General features: G+C 37.2%; 1 long non-coding RNA gene across 1 annotated transcript; it reads right to left on the bottom strand.

Annotated features, from left to right (window-relative positions):
- Positions 1 to 6,886: 6,886 nt before the first annotated feature.
- LOC308661509 lies at positions 6,887 to 13,264 on the bottom strand. The gene is made up of 3 exons (XR_014024959.1): positions 13,102 to 13,264; positions 11,595 to 11,647; positions 6,887 to 7,284 (listed from the first exon to the last, which is right to left on the bottom strand). It is a non-coding gene; the product is annotated as an uncharacterized lncRNA (long non-coding RNA).
- Between the last annotated feature and the right edge of the window lie 4,885 nt (positions 13,265 to 18,149).

Below are 18,149 nucleotides of genomic sequence, written 5' to 3'. Positions count from 1 at the left end.
CTTTGTTTTCTTATATCCCTTAATAGGAAATTGAGTTTTATTATTATTGTTATTTATTTTTTTTACCTTCCCATCTAAATGCTGTAAAGGAAAAGGAGGATAATGCCTCAGAAGTCATGAAGCTACTAGGAATTCTGAGTTTTAGTAAATAATTTGTTGGATGTGGATCTCCTGGCATCAAATCCCATTTCATAACCTCAGGCCATTTTCTGTGGAAATAGCTGCTGTGTTATATTCCCATTTTCTAAGCCACATTTGATTTCATACGGCACCTCAGAAACAGTCAATGGAGGGATGTAAGATGTTTAATTGATATCTTACATTTCTCTAATTCTGGATGGCAGGAGTAGATGATCTGGCGTCTTTCAGATGCATGTCTAGTTCCATAAGATTCTGTCAGCTTGGCACAACATTCCAGACTGTAGAGGTTGCTCCACAGTCTGAATGATCTGGGCTTCAGCTGAACCTGGGATAGCCAATAGATCTCGGTAGATGTCAAAGGGCGCATCATGAGTGCTGCATTAGGGGAATCCATGGAGTGATTAATAAGTATATATTTCTTCTTTGGATTGCTATTTTCTACAAATTGTTATCAATTCCTTTAAAAAAAGCAAGAATTAATAGTGGTTAGTTATCTCTGCCCAGATGAGTTGTAGTGGTGCATCAAGTGTAAACCAACACTTTATTGGTATATAAAGTAAATAAATGGTATATTTTATAAAATAAAATATTTTATATTGTTCTTTGTTTTTATATAGTATTTAATTGTTGTAAGCTGCCCAGAATGATGTCTTTAGCATTCCTCATTGTGAACTTACTTGATCATGTTGCTCTTTCCTTTCATTTGCTCTACTCTACTTTACTCCTCTGCTCTATTCCAGTTTTTACTCTGCTCTACTCCAATTCCCTATTGTTCTAATTCTCTAAGTATTGATTTCATAATCTTATTGGATTGTTTTTTTCATTCCTTGGCTGTTTATTCTTCATTTAAATCCTGTCTTGAATCAGTCATACTGTCCCCTCCCTAACATGCCTCTGTGGTTCTTACACTGCTGTGGAAGTTTTGGTCAAGGGTAGATATTGCAATGATCAAGATGTGTAGATCATACAATCAGACTGACCTCAGGCAAGGCCAGATTTGAAGCCCACCTAGTCCTTGGAGAAATGCTCCACATGAGGGCTTGTTTTCATATGAAGTGACCCATTTGCTTCTCCTGCCTTTCTGAAGCTGATCCATTTTAGGAAGCTGTCTCTGTTTCGCTGTAGCTTAGTATGAAGTGGGTTTTAGGGAATAAACTTTAAAGCATAATTTCAGGCCAGAAAGAAAAACATGACTTTCATTCTATAGGTAAAGAGGATGTAATAGGTTATTTTCTCCTATCAAGATCAGATTCCTCTCTAGTGTGTCAAGCCTGGAGATTGTTGTTTGCTTTTCAGAGCTGCTACATTTGGGCTTGATATGGCAAAGGGCATGTTTTCTGAGTAAAGAACATTTTTAGCCTTGGTCAACCTTTTCATGGAAAAGAGGTAACAAACATGAAAATTACAGTGAACTCTCAAGGACTCTACCTACTAAGTAATTCAGTGTCTGGTATCTAATTATTTGTAATAATCATTGGCATTTATAGAGCACTTTCAAGTGTACAAAGCACTCCATGTATTGCAATCCTTTACAACAACAAAGTAAGCAATGTTTATTATTTTCCTTGTTGCAAAATCATTGATTATTTAATATAATTTTATTTACAATCATTTTAGCCTAATAAACTCAAACTCAGCCCATGTAGTTAGTTTGTGTCTGACTGTGTCAGGTGAATCTACAACATTTGTTTAATTCATTAATCCATATTTAAATTAATCCTGAGTAAGTATGACATACAATTACAGGCAAAGAAAAACCTGCCTAAGGCCTCTTTGGCTGTGAAAGATAATATTTCCAAAGATTTCTTGAGCTGTAACTCAATTTCTTCATATAATATATTGCAAGAGATTATCAATAACTAAATATTGCACACTAGTTTGCAGAACATAACAAATGTTAACCACATGTTGCATAGCTTCTTTACTATTGTGGGAAATTTTGTACTGGTAAACCTTTTACAAGAATTAAAATAATTCTGGAATTTCACAGGCTATCTTCATATTCCATGCTATGTTAGGCATGCAATATCTTGGCTGCAAGAAACTGGTTGACTACTAGATGGCAATAAAGTTAACAAAGTTGCTGCCATCTAGTGATTGTGTATATTTTTGTAGCTCTACATATGGTATATGAAATCACTGTCATTTTGAGTTTATGAATATCAAAATTACTCCAAATTCAGAATTGTAGAAATGCTGAATTAGATGACACAGTAGGATTAAGACTTTAATTAAAATCATGTCTGATTGAAGATGAGTGAAATAGCAGTACATGCAGTAATTAATATTCTAAGTAAACAAAGCAGCTTGGAATATGATTTGAGAAGAGACAAATGACAAAGCTTAAAACTTTTAAATACTGGCTGCTTTCCTACTTCAAATTATCCCAGACTGCCCTGTTATGAAGCTGACATACTTAAACAAACAAACAAACATATGGCTAACTCTTATTTAGACTTCAGAATACTTTATTCATTTCAGTATAGCATGAAAGAAAGGAAGGACATTCACAGTACAAGTTCTCACATGGAAAAAGAGGTCTTGATGTTCTTGAAGGTCTCCTTTTTACATTTATTGCATATGTCTTGACAAATTCAGATAATATGAGTTAAGAACATGAATGTTCTGGGTGCAAACAGTATATTTCTCTTTTGTATAGGGTAGGATTGTGACCATGGTTGTGACCATGGTTGTTTCTTGACAGTTCAGGGCAGATCGATTATTATTCAGTAATGTTCTTGGAGGGGGGGGGAATCATCTCAAAATCCAGAGAAGGGATTGTGAAGGGATTGGGATTGTAGAAATAATAATGTTATGGAATTACTGGTGATGACCTATAAAGCCCTAAATGGCAAGGGTCCGGGATATTTGAGGGAACACCTGCTGCCAGCATCAAGCTCCCTTCGTCCAGTGCGCTCCCACAGGGAGGGTCTTCTCAGGGTGCCGCCGGTTAAAGATTGCCGGCGGGTAACACCCAGGGATAGGGCCTTCTCAGTGGGTGCGCCTGCCCTGTGGAACCAGCTGCCTGTGGAGCTTAGGACTGCCCCCGACCTCCGTTCATTCCGCCGGGACCTGAAGACCTGGCTCTTCGAGCTCTCTGGCCCAGGCTGAGAATTTTTTAATTTTAATTTTAACTGGGTTTTTTATTTTTCTCAGGGTTTTATTTAATCTTTTTAAATTTGTTTTAACGTTTGTATTGACTTTCTTTTAAATGCCCTGTAAACCGCCCTGAGTCCTTCGGGAAAGGGCGGTATATATAAATCTAAATAAATAAATAAATAAATAATCTGCCTGCTCCCTCAACCCTTTTCCCTGCACCCCTTTCCATAAGTCAAAGCAGTTTTGGCTTTGCCTTATATAGACAATTTATTTATTTATTTATTTATTTATTTTATTACATTTATATACCGCCCTTTCCCGAAGGACTCAGGGCGGTTTACAGGGTAATTAAAAACCAAAATACAAAAGTTAAAAACAAGTTTAAAAAGAAATTATATTTGTCCCTGTATAAATAAAACCCCAGTTAAAATAAGATTAATCCTCAGCCTGGGCCAGAGAGCTGGAAGAGCCAGGTCTTCAGGTCCCGGCGGAATGAACGGAGGTCGGGGGCAGTCCTCAGCTCCACTGGCAGCTGGTTCCAAAGGGCAGGCGCCCCCACTGAGAAGGCCCTATCCCTGGGTGTCGTCCGCCGGCAATCTCTTACCGGTGGCACCCTGAGAAGACCCTCCCTGTGGGAGCGCACTGGACGAAGGGAACTTGATGCCGGCAGCAGGTGTTCCCTCAGAGGTCTGTTCAAAGTAATCTTAGCATCTCAGCCTTTCCCAGGAAGGCTTGCATACATCATTTTAGTTACAAAATTCTTCATCAGGAAGCTCCTTTAGATATAAGGGACTCTCATTCCTGTGGTGGATCACCTGTCAGTTCTCCCTATTGAAAAGCTGCCTTACCAGACTGAGTGAAACTTCCCATCAAACTGACTCTGTTGGCTTTGGCTTTACTGTCTAGGGATGAGCAGGTGCAACTATACCTCTCACTGACTTTGCCTAAAAAAAAAAAAAAGCTAATGACTTTTACCGGCTTTTCAGTCCTTTGAGCAGAGATCTGTAGTAGATAGAAGAGCCATTCTCTCCATGTGTTGCCTGCTAATGGGAGGAGGAACCTTGTGAAATTGTCAGCCCTGAAGTACATTGGACCAGAAAAATCACCTCTGGCACCATTAGAAAGTCCTTGACATACAGTGTTACAACACTGATAAAAACTGATCCAGGAAAGTGTGGGAAAGTCTGGCAGATTGATTAGGCCTGGCCTTCTCTCTCTGCCTCCCCTACACATGGTCACCCAGGAATGCTGCTTTGTTGTTTGCACTGAGTGGTTAAAGTCCTTGTGAAGAATGAGTGGCATTCCACAGGGCCCTCACAGAGATGATAAACGAGAGTTGTGTTTGTATGCAAGAGAGAGAATGATTTAAGATGAAGAAGATTTGATAAGATGGCTGTACTTCTGTTTAGTAATTATGCTTGGCTTAACTTGCCAGCTGAGCAAAAGAAGTAAATTAAGGGAGCAAATCTTGCACATGAGAGACAATGTCTTTGAAATACACCTGTATTAAACTAAACATATATTTGATGGTTCCAGATGAACTTCTATTCATTTCATTCTTTTTGCCATAAAATATCACAATGAATCTAGTGTGAAAATAGTTCTGGCATTATTTTCCACTCCAGTTATCATTGAATAAGGTTGTGTTAAGTCTGCAAAAGATGCATGCAGGTTCTTCATTAACTAAAACTAAATTCTGTAATCCGAGAACATTATACCAGCAATTTAAAATGTATATTAAACTAACATCTCAAAATTCACATTTTAAAGAAATGTAAAACTTTTAAATTGGGAAGAAGAAAAGTATCAATTTGTCACAATAAGATATCTCTTTTGTCTCTAAAGATCTGACAATTGTCAGCATGCTTTAGTGGAAAGAGTGCCAAGCCTGTTTTCAGTCTTTGCTTTCTATATAGCTGGGGAAATTGAAGACAATTATCTAATTGCACAATTTCACCTAAGTAGGGTTTCAGTGGGCTGTTCTGGCCATTTAAGATTACCTGAAACTTACAGGAACAGGCATGTTTATTTTGTGAATCAGACATACCTTTTATATGATAGTTAATTCAAATTTATATCCAGCCACTGATGCAGAAGAGAATATTGTTGAGTTCTATAATCAATTTTAGTTTGAAATTAACAGAGCATGCAACCAAGATGTGTTGGTTAGAGTTGAAAAATGGAATGCCAATATAGGTCCTGTCAATCAAATAATTGCTTCATTACAAATACATTCTTGAGATAATCAAAATGACACCTGTGTAGATCAACATCATCAGACAGAGCACGCAAAAATCAAACTGACTATAACATTAGTACAAGGAAGTAAAGACCTCTGTTGTAACAGTACAGATATGGCCAGAGGATGAATGTGGCACAGATCACGAACTATTCATGGTCAAGCTAAGGTAGAAGAATAAATAATCCAGTTTCCAAAATATAATTTGGAGCATATACCCACCATTTTCAAGGAGAACATCAGGAATTATTTAAAATCCTGAACCTCATTCATGGGGAACCAGTGAACAGAGACCAAGAAACATAAAAAACCAAACTGGATGTCAGAGCAGATGGTGAAATTTGCCAAGAAAAGGAGAGAAGCCAAAGCCAAAGCCAAAGCCAAAAAAAAGACAAAATCTCTGGAAGGAATATCAGAGATGTAAGAAGAGCAATTATTTCAATGACATCTGTAAAGACACTGAAGATGGAAATAATATGAAAAAAATGAGGAAGTCTTCCAAAAGATCTCCAAAGTCAAAAGAAAGTTCCATTGCAAATTGGTATGTTAAAGGTTGCCAATGAACAGATAATAATCAATTTGAAGAAGATCAAAGATGGAAGGAGTTAGGGAAGGAGTATACAGAATTTCTCTATTATAGTGATATCAACACTCAAAACACCTTAAAAAATCTCTGCCTGAAAGAGCCTCTGATACTTGAAGGCCATCATAGGGCAAGAAGCCATACTCTGGATGGAACATCTTGAAACTGACAGGCTCCAGGTCAGCAAATGTGTGAAACAAAGCTATATATTTATTTATTCAACCCATATGTTGATTAAAGGAAGCTGTATTGGAATCTGGTCATGATTTTGAAATTGGAGGAAGAAATAACAATAATTTCTGCATGCTGATTCACTATGTAAATTACCTGCAACCTATTGCAATACAAGTCAAAGAACACAGTGAAGAAATAGGACTACCAGCATCCGGCTTTTATAATTCGCTATAAAAAAACACCAAAGTGATGGATAGCTTTTTTCTTTTAGAATTTAGTATCCATACTAAAAGACCTAGTAGTCAAAAATACAGTAGAGAGTAGCATTTGGTAGGGTAGCAATGAAAGTTATGACACATCTATACCTACAAAAATTAGCATTGTGCAGACAATGAGTTTTCCTCCGATTAGACTTTGAAGAAACAGCATAGAAGGGGTATTGATCCTTTGGAGCTTTAACTTTGGAGAAGATTCTAGAGAATACTATGGTAGCATGGAAAAACCCCAAACAAATAGAACAAATCAATTCAGAGTTCTTACTTGAGGCACAAATAATGAGCACAAACTGTTACATTTTGAAAAAGTTTGGCAAAATCCAGCCCTGCTGGATTTAGTCTATAATGCTAGGAAAAATGGAGGGAAAGAAAAGAAGGGGACAACCAATGGCAAGATGGATAAACTTGACTGCAGCAATAATGAATATACCATTGAGAGACTTAAGAGGCAAGGCTAAAGATAGATCATCCTGGAGAAAACCCCAAATTTATATATACAATATTTGTGCATGTGTACATTTGTGTGAGAGGAACAGATGGACAAAAGCCTGTGTTTTGAAAAAGATATATCTTGTATTAATATGTTTGTTTTCTTGAAAAGTGTCTTTGTGACCGTTATCAGTTTTTCTCTAGATTTTTTGATCATGCAATTTCTGCCACTATTTGGGATTATTTCTCTTCATCCTCTTCAGTCACATTGGTCTTTATCCAGTAGGGGCAACCCTCCTGACGTTTGCTGATGATACTGCAACATTACACCTGATGTGATGATACTGTGAAAATGGATGACTATAAATAAAACTGGACATCAGCACACATGCACACACAAACAATCTGGTTAAACAGCATTGAAGGCAATTTTGTCTGAGAACAAGGAAGATGGGAAGAAATACTAAATAAATGAAATATTAAAATAAAAGTACCAAATGACTGAACTAATTTCAATTATTCTACTTTTAAAGCAAATACTTAATGACTGAACATTTGATTCAGTCCTTATCCCTAAAATTATCAATCTTGAAGTCAGTTCAATATTGAGTCTTCTAATGAAGTTCAGCTCCTGAGAATTGCATCCAGGCAATTTTCTGGACAATATTATGCCAGGGCATTTTTTTTTCACCTTCACAGTTTAGCCCACAACTTTAGAATACTATTAGCTGTTAACCAAAGAGGGAGGTATCAAGATGATGGCATTTATTTATTTATTTATTTATTTATTTATTTATTTATTTATTTATTTATTTAGTTACATTTATATACCGCCCTATTCCCTGAGGACTCAGGGCGGTTTACAGGGAATTAAAAATCCAAAATACAAAAGTTAAGAACCAAATTAAAAATATTAAATTGACCCTGTACTCAATTAAAAAGAACCCCAATTAAAAATTTCTCCTCAGTCTGGGCCCGAGAGCTCGAAGAGCCAGGTCTTCAGGCCCCGGCGGAATGATCGGAGGTCGGGGGCAGTTCTCAGTTCCACCGGCAGCTGGTTCCAGAGGGCAGGCGCTCCCACCGAGAAGGCCCTATCCCTGGGTGTCACCCGCCGGCAATCTCTTACCGGCGGGACCCTGAGCAGACCCTCCCTGTGGGAGCGCACTGGGCGAAGGGCGTTTGATGCCGGCAGCAGGTGTTCCCTCAGATATCCCGGACCCAGGCCATGTAGGGCTTTATAGGTGATAACCAGCACCTTGAATTTCACCCGGAGGGCAACCGGAAGCCAATGCAGCTCACGGAGTAGAGGTGTTACATGGGAGTATCGGGAAACCCCCATTACAACTCGCGCGGCCGCATTCTGCACCAATTGAAGCCTCCGAGTGGTCTTCAAGGGCAGCCCCATGTAGAGAGCGTTACAGTAGTAGCTTTTTTCTCTTTCTTTTACATTTGTGTCTGTAAATAATGTTTGCACTTTGAAGGTGGGACTCTGTCTTTCTTTCTTGCCATACGGTATATTCTCATTAGAAAGTTGATTGCACACTTGGCATCTTGAAATTACTTGGCATCAATTAATGAAACATTTTGCAAGCTTCAAATGCGCTCCTTTATACTACACCTTTTTTAAAAAAAAAATTATCTGGCAAATGTTTCCTAAACTTTTTTTTAGATAGCTTAAGTCAACTATAGACAGCCTACATCTTCTGGATATTCCAGGCAGATTCTCATTTTTATTCAAAATCGGCTTAACAGATGTGGAACTTTTCAGTGAAACAACTGTTAGATGAAAATTTAGTTCCAAGGAAGTCTTGAATTAATGTAAAAATGTACATTGGCTTTTATTTATTAGTTCTTATATTAAAGAAAACCTAGGAAACATTGTTCTCACAGCTGTTTCAGACTGTATACCCAAATTGGTTTAAAGCCATTACAAATCTAAGATTTACTATATGATCTGGTAGGCACGAGACTTTACTTTCTAAACTATCTCTTTGCTTCTCCATTGCTGGGATATTTATTTATTTATTTATTTATTTATTTATTTATTTATTTATTTATTAACTTTTTATACCGCCCTTCTCCTGAAGGACTCAGGGCGGTGTACAGGGCAATAAATATTGGCAGTAATGGGGCCATTCATTGGGTACAGCTACAGCCATTTTTTGAAATAGTGATCCAGTATTGAAATGGGTATTTATGAGAATAAGCTCCAAGTCCTCAAGCAAAAGATCAGGCTCTAATTCTCCTTTTGTTCCCTGGGATTCGGACAACAAGGAAAAATGCAATGGCCTCCCTATTATACAGACATTTTTGTTGGGTAACAATAGCACAATTGTTATTTGTATACTATCTTGTAGTAAAATTGGTAAATTGAAAAGAATCGAGAAGAGGATTAGAAGATTGATAAATGTTCTATCATATACAAATGTTTTAATTAGGGTACATTTATTTTTGAGAGATAGAGATAAATTATTGTAAAGACCTTAGGACAGGATGGGAATTGGAGAGTTAAAACATTCCCACTTCACTTGCATCACAACCTTGATGCAACTTCTTGATTAGATATTTCCACAGTCTATTGAAGAGTGTTTGGGCTTGAAGTACTATTGACACTTGTTTAGCTCTGGGTAAAATTTAAACAACACTTATCACAATTGTGACACTTCTGGAAGGCCACACTGGTTTAATAGTTCATTTCATACCACCTCCTACTTTGAATTTTGCTTCTGTCTATCTATTTAGACCTTGAAGAAGAAAAGGGAACAGGGAAGCTTTATCTGGGTTAGCTGATAATTTGCTGCAGCAGGCCAGTTTCTCTGAGTGTATTTACTACCTTCACTTTCTACAAGTATTTAATCTCAATTTCCCTCCCCAGTCACTCCAAATCAGTTGGAAACTGCCATTATCTTTATGGTTGCTAGGCTAAAAATGTAGGGAACATGCTGAAATCATCATAACACAACTTGTTAATTAAAAAAAAACAAACTTGAAATTGTTGATCAAGAGGCAAAGCAATCGTGATAGAAAATTGGCTAGGCAAGAGTGCACTCCTTCCACCTCTTCATCTTGTGTGGAATTCAGGTTCCTTGGATCCCAGTGTGAAGAACGCCCCCCCCCCCCCCCAAATGTTAGAGAAATAAACTTATTCCTATGTGCTTCGGTAGCAAAGCAAGATTAAATGAGCTCCCTTGCAAATCACCTCCTTTTATTTAAATAGCTACTGTAGCTGAAGGAAATAAGACTGCTAGGTTGTACTCTCGAGCAAATATTTAAGACATATTTGTCTTTAACTTGCCTGAAGTCAATGAGATGCAATTTGCTTAATTCAGGGGTAGGTAACATACATAAATCACCACACAAAATTGTTGGCAGAGTCCTACGAATAAACCTTTCAAGCTTCCCAAATGGCATGATGCCATCTTTGAACCGTATGTGTTTATTCAGTGAGTGATATATAATATAGACAGAGCATCAGTGTGTTTTCCTGTTATAAACTCTCACTAAATAGTGTTGAACTAATTGAATTTTATGCCTCGGCTAGTATGATGATAATAAAATGGGTAATGGAACATAACTGCAGCACCTTGAAAGCTGGTGTTAGGATGGCTGAGAAATTAAAAGGACCTTTAGATACAGTAGCCTTTTTATCTGACATCTGATATGCAGAGATACCCACTCTATTAAAAGTGGAGGGAATAATATCCTGTATTTATACACTGGAATAAACATAGCACCTAGGTTGGGTGTTTTTGATTTAAATTAGGTTAAAGAAAACCAGTGAAGAATCTAAATAGCAGGCACTCCAACACAGAGGGGGGGAACTGGTGAAGGATGAGAATGAACCAGTAGCTAGCTATTCAATCAGATCATTTAGTGAGAAAATAAGAAAGCAACAGCAGCTCTCCTCTTTTGTACCTCATTCTAAGACCTACAGTATATCAATAAAAATACTTCCTAACAAACCTTTCAGTCTTTGGAGATGATCATTTTATTAATTCTTTTTCCCACTAATGCTCTCTTGGCTGGGGAACTCTTGAGAGTTGAAGCCTGCACCTCTTCAAGTGTCAAGATTAAATAACACTGCTCTGAAGTTTAAATGAAGAGATATTAAAGGTTATTACTGTATTCTCTCAGACTAAAACAGCATTTAAAAACTTCAGCAACTTGAAGAGGCTTGGCATTACATTTCCATAGTTCCCCAGCCACGGTACCCAAAACTGAAGTCTACACATCATAAATTTGTCAAATTTTAAATTTAAGGTTGCATTTTAGCTAAAGGTCTCAAGCTATTTTATTTACTAGCTAAACCTATGTGGCCAGGAATAAGCACCCCCAAATTCAATTGGGACTTAGCTCCATTATTAAGTTTCGGTTACACAAACTGCATACAATATAACCTATATTTATTAAATCTGATATTTAAAAAAATCTAATATTGCTCTTTCAGGTCACAGTTTGTGTAGCTGTATTCTAGTTCTTTTTGTACATTCTTAATAATGCCTGGAGAACATGCTTGAATCCTTATTGATGATTTGCCTATAAGTAAAGTTACTTGATTTCTTTCTATGTAGACCGAAATAGGCCAATTAATGCAATATGTACTTGCTTGATATGCAATTCAAAGACATCTTTGTGCAATTTTCAAGGGACTTACATTTTGACTGAATGTAATTCTGTGAATAGGACCGTGGTTTTCCTACCCTTGACCTGTAAAATTTCATCAAGATTGGAAAGTCAACTTGACATATTGCATATAACATAGGAGATCCTATCTTTTATAATAATTCCTGATCATGCAGAGGGCAGAGAGGGTGGCCTTGAAGGGCAGTGGGGATAAGCGTGGCTTAAGTCCATTCCAAGAAACTAATTTTTAAAAAAATGCCTCAGACAGGCCGCTCCCTAATGCACATAAAGATAAAGTGAGGAAAAAAAGGAAATATATGCAGACTGCAAGATTCTGTTATTAGAGCTATTCTAATAAAAGTGTTTAAGATTTATATGGCATTTGTTTCTTAGTCTGATTTACCCTATCCTATAGGGTCACAGAGTGAACACCTGTTACTCGTCCCAGCTTCTGCCAACCTAGCAGTTTAAAAGGACGTAAAAATGCAAGTAGAAAAATAGGGACCACTATGGAGGGAAGGTAACAGCGTTCCATGCGCCTTTGGCGTCTAGTCATGCCGGCCACAAGACCACGGAGACATCCTCAGACAAGCACTGGCTCTTCGGCTTTGAAACGGAGATGAGCACCGGCCCCTAGAGTTGGAAACAACTAGCACGCATGTGCGGGGGAACCTTTACCTTTACCCATAGGGTCGGCACAGAGGTAGCTGCTTATGTGTATCCAGCAAGTAAGTGTGTAGATTTTATCGAAGTTTTTTAATGAGTCTATGGCAGCCAAAAGCATAGACAATGATTTGTCAAAAATTTCACAGAAAAAATGAGTAAAAAAACCCTTAAAATTGGTAAGATAAAATGTATTTATCTGATCATTTATCCATTTCTGTATCAGGAAATCTAGGAAGATAAAAATGCTGCATAAAAATATCTCTAAAACAAATAATCCTTACCTGCTATGTGATAAAGTGAGATGTTTGAACTAGAATAATTTGAATTTTGGAACTGGAATTAATTATTGGTTTTTTTAATAGGGAAATATTTAGTGTGACTGACTTAGAGTTATATACATTATATTTAGCACTTTGTTTTGTAATTGTGAATAGAATAATCTTTCTGCAAGGATTTAGAAACCATTTTCTAAATTTGCTTATTTACTTCTGGATATGTTTAAAAAGTGGGTTTAGCCAAAATATTTTTGTTTGTCTTTTTTTTTTTAGGAATTAATCTGGGAATTTATAAGGCAGTTACTTTGCTGATCAATAGCATTCAAAACAGATTGTACCTGAAAGCCTAAAAAAGAAACCTATTTTAAGAAGCCATTAATGAGATAGTCATAAATGGTTTGGAAAATATGTATCAGCTTCTCTGAGTGAAAGCACCAGCGCAAGAGAGTGAAAAATCTTTGCGCAGGGGAAGTTGTTGATGTCAAAAAGATTTTAATAACCCTGAAGTGTAATTAACAAGTGTGGTTCTCTGTCATCGTACATTGTCCCCTCCTTGGATAGCTCTAATTATGTTTCGTGCCTTCTCTTTCAACTCACCTTATCTTCTCTTCTGATCCCTTTTGGATGGAGGAAGGGTCAGAAGTTCTCTGAAGGCTCTTTGTTTTCCTCACTCAGGTATTAAATTGATGGCACAACAATCTTGCAGTCTATTTGGCTTGCTTTTCTGGTCGATCTAAATGTAGGCCTTGTATTACCTCCTGCTCTCCTCCCTCCCTCCCTCCCTCCCCCCAGCTCACCCGTTCTTCCACCCAGTGTAAATCTTATGCTGGGCACCCAAAGAATGGGCTGGAGGAATGTGCTAGAACAGAGACAAATTGTTCAAACTCTGCAAAGAAGGAAAAAGAAAAGAGGAGGGGAGGCGGATCAAGGGGACAGCTGGGAAAAGAAGAAAAGCATCCCTTGTCAGTTGAGGTCCTTTGGAGATATGTGGAGAATAGCAAAGTTCATGCTTTTTTTTAATAAAAAAAAGCCGGTTGGGGGTGGAGGGAACCTCCCTTCAACAGGAGCATAGCTTTGCCTGCACAGTGGCCTGCTCAGAAAGGTGACATTTGAGAGAACAATTGCCGGGCTGTTCCTCCATGTCTGCTGCTATGAAAGAGGCTTAAGAAAAGGTGTCCTTGGACTAGTGTTAATAGTCATCTTCATCATTCCTTCCTTCATGTGCTTTCTAGCAAACACGGACTTATGAAATAGGGGCACCCGGCTCATAAACAAAGCACTATAAAAGATAGATGGTGGGACTCACCAGACTCATTTCCCTGCTGCTAGCACTGCAGCAACAGCCTGCTGACCCCAATGTGGCTGCTTCCTTCCCTCAGATCCTGACCTGGTTGGGCTTGACGACCTCACCCCTCCACCATTTCCAGGATTAGGGCTTTGTGAAGCTCAAGGGTTGTTTTCCCCCCTCTTTTTCCTAGAAAAGAATTTGATTGAATGAATAGAGGAAGTTTGATAAGGGTTATGCCAGAGTTTGCTTTGGAATAAGATTTTCTTTTTTTTTTTGTTTTACTGGTTTTTTTTTTAAATTGCATTGTTTCAGCATCCTTCTTTCAAGAGCTGTCATCCTTGGCCTGTGGAAAGTATGTGTTGATGTATTGGCCAAGCAAGTTGTAGCAAAGGCCTACTTAGTGCCACGTAGGTTGCGTGGACCACAGTTTGCCTTTAGGAAAAGTCTGTCTATGACAAGAAGAAACCAAGTTGGTCTTATCCCAAGAATGGACAAGATTCCTGCCTCTAGAAATGGGCCATGTTTCACTCCACTGAAAAGGCTGGAAATCAGAAACCATGGTGTGTATTCTTCTTTAAAGAACTCAGCATGTTGGTGAAAAACAATGCATTTTTGCTTTGTTCTGGGCATCTGAAAAATATCTCTTATTTTTTTCTTCAGATCCACACTTATGCTGACATTAATGTACCTAAAGGTAAGAAGAAACAATGGCTTAACAGCAAACAAAGGGCTGCTCTTTTGTCTTGCCTTCTGAAGAGTTTTGCTTTAAATGAGTTTTTGAATTCAACTTTTGAAATAGTCCTTTGCCCTAGGCAAATTATTCTTGGATACTGCTGAATGAACGTTACAGAGAGTATTAGGTATACTTTGAGGCTGGTATTTTTCCTGCCATTTTTTGGTTGATGTCTTTTGACTTCTATGAAGTAAACAAGTGACAAATACAGTCAAAGGTACCTTAATACTTAATACCTTATAGAAAGGTTGGTTGTTGTGAGTTTTAGACATTGAATAGCTTTCTATCTGCAAATTTGGGTGTAAGATGGTAAAAACTGAAAGAGTAGAAAATGCAGCATCCTACTCGTCTGTCTGTCTGTCTGTCTGTCTGTCTGTCTGTCTGTCTGTCTGTCTGTCTCTCTCTCTCTCTCTCTCTCTCTATCTATCTATCTATCTATCTATCTATCTATCTATCTATCTATCTATCTATCTATCTATCTATCTATCTATCTATCTATGGTATATATTGGTTCAAATGTTTGGTGGGAATTTTAACAAAGTTTTCCCCTAAGTTCCAGCTTGCTTAGTTAGTTATAAAATTTTTGTGAAGTCCAGCAAATCTGAGTCTATCTTTTGGTGTCCTTTGAAGAATATGGAGAATAGCCAAATACTTTTGGATGGTTCTGAGATTGAATCCTTTGTTCCAAAGCTGTTGACTGTGTTATATTGCATAATCTACTTCTACTCACAATTGTTTATTACCAAATGTCTTGAAAGTAGTTGAACATGCAAACTGGAAATCTGCTGTTATCTTTTTATTCCTAATTGAATTCCATTATCCTGTAATTCTTTCAGAGCAATCTTTTTTTTCATTCATTGGAGTGCTTGAGATGTTGCATAACATTTTAAGAATCAGAAAATGTATTCCAGAGCTCTGCTATTCAAGACTGAAGGATCCCCCCCTCCCTTCTTCTTTTTGGAATTGAGGCCAAGAGAACAACAAAAGTGACAGAAATGAAGTGTCTGGTTTTAGGTTAGGGGTAGCATGCCACCTGGGATATTTAATGCCTTAATATAAAGAACTTGACTTATCTGCAAGTTTAAAAAAGTACTTGCTTGTCTTAGCTATGTTAGGTATGCTATCTGATGATATTTTGCCGTGTAACAAAAGAATATTAGGATAAATAACCAAGCTTCCTCAAATTGTTATTTCAGATTGCTTTTCAATTCATGCATGGAATTTTGACTCAGGATAGCAATTTTGCCATCCTTAGATTGAAAGCAAAGACTTTTCATGTCCAAGCCAGTTAGGAAATATAAAATAGGAAAATGTCCTCATTCCTTTATTTATGTTGAGAGGAGAGGGCGTTGATCCATTTTGGTAAAATCAATCAGAAATCTTATAAATAATGTCCACTTTTTAACTATGATTTATAATAGGATTTAATGAATAAATATATTCTAGTCCTGAGTTTCCTGACTATGGTTCACTGCTTTAAGATCTTCATATTGAAGTCACCCTATCTGATCCTTACTCTAATTTGCAGAAGAGGAAAGATATTAAAGTAAATGAACAATACACCATTCTTTTAAATCATCAGCAATTGCTTTTGCAAAATGCCAGGGTCTGAAGAAATCAAGAATGGGCAAAAACTAGTTCATTAACAAAGGTTTCATTAACAACACAGAAACCTATGTGGCAGTTGGGTTTGCTTGAGGGGATGAATAGCGATGGTGGTATTTGAAACCTGTAGTTACAGATGTTGCCAAGAATTCTAATAATGTTTCCCATGCAGTGTTTGTTTGTTTTATGTGATAATGGAAGGAATATGAATTTGAGTTCTATTATAAGTCATTTCAAGAAGTATCCATAAATGAAAGAGAATGATCTTGAACATTACAAATGGATTTCACTGGATTAAGGTAGAAGATAGACAGCTTCATGTTGCATGCTACATCTTTGCTTAGCATAGCAATTACCATATTGGCTAGTGCTCATAAGAACTGTCATTCAAAATATTTGGAAGGATCCAGATGAGGAAAGGCTGATATGGAGCAATGATTTGTAAACCACAATGAGCCTTGAACTGCACCATTCCACTTTTCTCTTCTTTCTAAGAGCCCAAGAGTGGCCCATGGAAACATTTATTTAGGCTGTTAGTCATCTTAGATTTCCTCTGTTGTAACAACCCAAATTATAGCTAATATTAATCACAGCCTGAAGATGTTTTAATATGAGATTACTTTAAAAAATAACTGCTAATAGCTTGTTTGTACTATGGCAATATTTGAAAAGGTTTGCAGGCATATTTGTTTCTCTTGAGGGGATAAATTCTGCCTGGTTTCTGAATAGATGGAAGGCATTTTATACAATAGCTTATGAATGTCTCTTTTCCAGGTTATGATTTTCATTTCATTTATAAAAAGGCAACATTTAAAATTACAAGGCACAGAATTGCTGATTTTATTTGCTAGCAATTTGGTATGGGTACTAGTAAGACAGCAATTTAGATTTATAGAATGGATTGCATATATATCCAAAGGTGAGGAAGATTTGTGTTAGAACTGCATCTCGGTGATACAGTATTTACCTCAGTTAATAAGTTAACAGATCATATGCAATATTTAAAAATAAGAAAATAAATGGCTGTTTTCCAATATGAGAAGAAGAAAAATAACTAAAAACTGAAGAACCTATCTAGATTTTTATATTCTACAGCCTTTTCCATTTAGAAAAAATCAGACTCAACAGGAGGGTGGAACTAAGAGAATGCGATCCAAAAATTCACTATCTCACAAGTTATTTTCGCATGTGTATCTAACCATGGAACACTCTTTTTCCCCACCCTGTCCCCATAGAGTGCCTTCATCTTGTTCCCAGCCCATGAATAACACTCATTGTTTCATGCACACCTTATTCTAACATTGTCCAAGGGTAGCCTCAAGTTATATGCAATCTACTATATCTTATTACCCATCAATTTGGATAGGAGTCAGGTGATCACAGTGACTTGAAATGGAGGCAGGAGAAGGGTTTAAATGAAAAATAAAAATAAAAATCCTGCTAGTATCATGTTCTGCTGGCTCAGAATGGGAGGGGGTACACTCCAACCCAGTCAGGAAACACCCTTAGTCTAATAAATATTTGATGAAGGGGAATTAAAAAATAGCAAATAACCAGTCATTCAAGGCCTACTTGAATGATATCTTTATGGAGCAGAGAAAGTAACTTTGCTATTTCAAAGCTAAATCCCAGTAAAATTGAGCCTGCTCCTAGAAACAAGGATGCGATACTACATCCTTGGAACATTTAATTGTGTTTTTTTCATGAGTGAAATATAAGTGACAAGATTGTGGGTTTTTTGTACAGCTAAGGCTCATTATAGGGATATAAAATATTGTTTTTTGTTTTAGCTTAAATATAGACCAATGAGTCCATGTGACCAAAAGGCACACTGGTCTGAAAGCAGACTTGCTTTCCTTGGTCTGATTCTTGATTGCAGAAAAGACCCAGATACCTAATTGTAAATTCATGATGTGCATCTGGATGTATATCCCTGGCAACATCCACTTGTGGAAGAAGTCCAATTGCTATCAAGCTTTAGAACATAAATTTAAGTCTTGCTAGTTTTGACTAGGTCCA

This window comes from Vipera berus (genome assembly GCF_964194415.1).
Source record: "Vipera berus genome assembly, chromosome: 2".
NCBI classification, from domain to species: Eukaryota; Metazoa; Chordata; class Lepidosauria; order Squamata; family Viperidae; genus Vipera; species Vipera berus.
Note: the sequence above shows the minus strand (reverse complement) of the source record. Positions and strands in the feature narration are given on the sequence as shown.